Source organism: Arachis ipaensis, chromosome B1 (genome assembly GCF_059453495.1).
Source record: "Arachis ipaensis isolate K30076 ecotype BB chromosome B1, ASM5945349v1, whole genome shotgun sequence".
NCBI classification, from domain to species: Eukaryota; Viridiplantae; Streptophyta; class Magnoliopsida; order Fabales; family Fabaceae; genus Arachis; species Arachis ipaensis.
The window spans coordinates 19,881,751-19,886,615 of NC_142436.1; the positions used below are offsets into that span (position 1 = coordinate 19,881,751).

Genomic DNA, 4,865 nt, shown 5'->3' on the forward strand with positions numbered 1-4,865 from the left:
TTAATGCAAGTACTATTGTTTCTCTTTCAATTCACGCTTACTTCTTCTCCAAGATATACTCTCGTACTTAATTCAGTTAAGTTAGAATGAAGGGGTGACCCGTGACAATCACCCACTATCTTCATTACTCGCTTAGCCAAGATCCGCGTGCCTGACAACCACAAGCGGTCTATATGATGTTCAACGTAGTTATTGGACGACAGCCAGAGTATAATCTCTTGGGTCTCTAATCCACGATTTGTATCGCCTCTCCTGACAACAGAGCATCCAAATCCATGAGATTAGAACCTTCGTGGTATAGGCTAGAACTAATTGGCAGCATTCCTGAGATCCGAAAAGTCTAAACCTTGTCTGTGGTATTCCGAGTAGGATCTGGGAAGGGATGACTGTGACGAGCTTCAAACTCACGAATGTTGGGCGCAGTGACAGTGTGCAAAAGGATAGAGAGATCCTATTCCGACGCTAGTGAGAACCGACAGATGATTAGCCGTGCGATAGTTGTACCTAGTATTTTTCATCCGAGACGAAAAATCCGACAGTTGATTAGCCGTGCAGAAACCGTACCTGATATTTTTCGTCCGAGAGGATCATACAGCTTGCCATGGAAGGGAGCACGCATGATTGGAAGAAGACAATAGGAAAGCAGATGTTCAGAAGCAACAAAGCATCTCCAAACGCTTATCTGAAATTCCCACCAATGAATTACGTAAGTATCTTATTTTATTTTATGTTTTATTTATCTTTCAATTATCAAAACCTCACAAGCATTTGAAACCGCCTGACTAAGATTTACAGGATGACCATAGCTTGCTTCAAGCCGACAATCTCCGTGGGATCGACCCTTACTCACGTAAGGTATTACTTGGACGACCCAGTGCACTTGCTGGTTAGTTGTGCGGAGTTGTGAAAAGTGTGATCACAATTCCATGCACCAAGTTTTTGGCACCGTTGTTGGGGATTGTTCGAGTTTGAACAACTGACGCTTCATCTTGTTGCTTAGATTGGGTAATTTTATTTTATATTTAAGTTTTTTATTTTTATTTTCGAAAAAATGCAAAGAAAAATTTTAATAAAATCATAAAACCAAAAAAATTGTGTTTCTTGTTTGAGTCTAGTGTCAAATTTTAAGTTTGGTGTCAACTGCATGTTTTAAATTTTTCTTAGATTTTCGAAAATTCATCATGTGTTCTTTCTTGATCTTCAAGTAAATGTTCTTGATGATTTTCTTTGTTTAATCTTGTGATTTTCTTGTTTTGTGTTTTTTGTTGTTTTTCATATGCATTTTCAAATTCATAGTGTCTAAATATTAAAAATTTCTAAGTTTGGTGTCTTGCATGTGTTTTTTTTCTTAAAAATTTTCAAAAAATATGTTCTTGATGTTCATCATGATCTTCAAAGTGTTCTTGGCGTTCATCTTGACATTCAAAGTGTTCTTGCATGCATTAGTTGTTTTGATCTTAAATTTTTATGTTTTTTTTCATTTTGTTGTTTTTATCTCTCATTTAAAAATTCAAAAATCAAAAATAATATATTTTCCTTATTTTACTCATAAATTTCGAAATTTTGGGTTGACTTAGTCAAAATGTTTTAAAATTTAGTTGTTCCTTGTTAGTCAAGTAAAAATTTCAATTTAAAAATTTTATCTTTTCAAATCTTTTTCAAAAATCAAATCTTTTTCATTTTCCTTCTTAACATTTTCGAATTTCTTAAATAAATTTTTCAAAATCTTTTTCTTATTTTTATTTCACATTTTCAAAATCCTTGCTAACAATTAATGTTTTGATTCAAAAATTTCAAGTTTGATACTTTTTTGTTAAGAAAAGTTCAATCTATAAATTATAGAATCATATCTTTTAGTTTCTTGTTAGTCAAGTCATCAACTTTAATTTTAAAAATCAAATCTTTTTAATTTCTTTTTCAATTATTTTTCAAAATAAATTTCAATCATATCTTTTTAAAATTTTAATTTTAAAATCTTTTTCTAACTTCTTATCTTTTCAAAATTTATTTTCAAATCTTTTTCAACTAACTACTTGACTTGTTTGTTTTAATTTTAAAAAGTTTACTATTTCTTATCTTTTTCAAAACCACCTAACTACTTTTCTCTCTCATTAATTTCGAAAAACTAACTAACAAATTTTTCAAAAATCCTTTTAATTAATTAATTTATTTAGTTTTCAATTTGCTTTTATTTCTTTTCTTAAATTTCAAATTCTAACTTATAATTAAAATAAAAACAAAAATATTTTTCTTTTCTTTTAATTAATATTCGAATACTCTCTCTCTCTCTCTCTCATCTCTTTCTATTTATTTTATTTATTTACTAACACTTCTCTTCTACTCATCTAATAATTCGAACCCTCTCTCTCTCTCTCTGTGTTCGAATTTCTTCTTCTTCCTTCTTCATTCTATTTTTCTTTTCCTCTGACACATAAAGGGATCTCTATACTGTGACATAGAGGATTCCTCTCCTTTTCTGCTCTCTTCTTTTTCATATGAGCAGGAACATGGATAAAGACATTCTTGTTGAAGCTGATCCTGAACCTGAAAGGACTCTCAAGAGGAAGTTAAGAAAAGCTAAAGCACAACACTCCGGAGAGGGCCTTACAAAAAATTTCGAAAAACAAGCAGACATGGCAGCTGAACCCAACAACAATGCTAGAGATGCAAGGAAGATGCTTGGTGACTTTACTACACCAACTTCCAACTTCTATGGAAGAAGCATCTCAATTCCTGCCATTGGAGCAAACAACTTTGAGTTTAAGCCTCAATTAGTTTCTCTAATGCAGCAAAATTGTAAGTATCATGGACTTCCATTGGAAGATCCTCATCAGTTCGTAACTGAATTCTTGCAAATCTGTGATACTGTTAAGACCAATGGGGTTGATCCCGAGGTCTACAGACTTATACTTTTTCTCTTTGCTGTAAGAGACAGAGCTAGGATATGGTTGGACTCACAACCTAGAGAAAGCCTGAACTCTTGGAAAAAATTGGTCAATGCTTTCTTGGTCAAATTCTTTCCACCTCAAAAGATGAGCAAGCTTAGAGTGGAAGTCCAAACCTTCAGACAGAAGGAAGGTGAATCCCTCTATGAAGCTTGGGAAAGATACAAGCAATTGATCAGAAGGTGTCCTTCTGACATGCTTTCAGAATGGAGCATCTTATGTATATTCTATGATGGTCTGTCTGAATTGTCCAAGATGTCATTGGACCACTCTGCTGATGGATCTCTTCATCTAAAAAAAACTCCTACAGAAGCCAGGAACTCATTGAAATGGTTGCAAATAACTAGTTCATGTATACTTCTGAAAGAAATCCTGTGAATAATGGGATGACTCAGAAGAAAGGAGTTCTTGAGATTGATACTCTGAATGCCATATTGGCTCAGAATAAAATATTGACTCAGCAAGTCAATATGATTTCTCAGAATCTGACTGGTATGCAAGCTGCATCCGGCAGTACTAAAGAAGCTTCCTCTGAAGGAGAAGCTTATGACCCTAAGAATCCTGCAATGGAAGAGGTGAATTACATGGGAGAATCCTATGGAAACACCTATAATCCTTCATGGAGAAATCATCCAAATTTCTCATGGAAGGATCAGTAGAAAAGCCTCAACAAGGCTTCAATAATAATAATGGTGGGAGAAATAGGTTTGGCAATAGCAAGCCTTTTCCATCATCTTCTCAGCAACAGACAGAGAATTCTAAGCAGAGCCTCTCTGACTTAGCAACCATAGTCTCTGATCTATCTAAGACTACTCTCAGTTTTATGACTGAAACAAGGTCCTCCATCAGAAATTTGGAGGCACAAGTGGGTCAGCTGAGTAAAAGAGTTACTGAAATCCTCCTAGTACTCTCTCAAGCAATACAGAAGAGAATCCAAAGAGAGAGTGCAAGGCCATCAATATATCCAAAGTGGATGAACCTATAAAGGAGGAAGAGGCAGTGATTCCCAGTGAGGAAGACCTCAATGGACGTCCACTGACCACTAAGGAGTCCCCTAATGAGGAACCAAAGGAATCTAAGGCTCATACAGAGACCATAGAGATTCCACTGAACTTACTGTTACCATTCATGAGCTCTGATGAGTATTCTTCCTCTGAAGAGGATGAAGATATTGTTGAAGAGCAAATTGCTCGGTATCAAGGAGCAATCATGAAACTAAATGCCTTGGTTCAATAGAAATTACCTCAGAAGAAACCGGATCCTGGAAGGTTCTTAATACCTTGTACCATAGGCACCATGACCTTTGAGAAGGCTCTGTATGACCTGGGGTCAGGAATAAACCTCATGCCACTCTCTGTAATGGAGAAACTAGGGATTTTTGAGGTACAAACTGCAAGAATCTCACTAGAGATGGCAGATAAATCAATTAAACAGGCTTATGGACTTGTAAAGGATGTCTTAGTGAAGGTTGAAGGCCTGTACATCCCTACTGACTTCATAATCCTAGACACTGGGAAGGATGAGGATGAATCCATTATCCTTGGAAGGCCCTTCCTAGCCACAGTAAGAGCTGTGATTGATGTGGACAAAGGAGAGTTAGTCCTGCAACTGAATGAGGACTACTGATGCGTGGCAGAAGTTAGGCCAATTAAGAGATTTTAAATAAGAGAATAGCGTTGCACGTATAGCTCTTAACCAGCTAAGATCCGCCTCACCAATTTAAAAAGGGTGTCACAAATTTTAGAAATAAAAATACTGAGAGTATGAGTCACAGGTCGTCTCCTAACGAGTTGTAGGAAAGAGTGCTAATTTATTAATCAGGAATTTTCAAGAAAGTTGAGTTGGATAATGAGTAATTAAAATAATTGTAAATTAAAGCAATAAAACTAAGAATTATTATTAATATAAAAAAGCCTTGAC

General features: G+C 35.2%; 1 non-coding gene across 1 annotated transcript; it reads right to left on the bottom strand.

Moving 5' to 3' along the window:
* Positions 1 to 3,038: 3,038 nt before the first annotated feature.
* On the bottom strand, positions 3,039 to 3,146 carry LOC148575891 (small nucleolar RNA R71). The gene has a single exon (XR_015903734.1). It is a non-coding gene; the product is annotated as a small nucleolar RNA R71 (small nucleolar RNA).
* Positions 3,147 to 4,865: the final 1,719 nt, after the last annotated feature.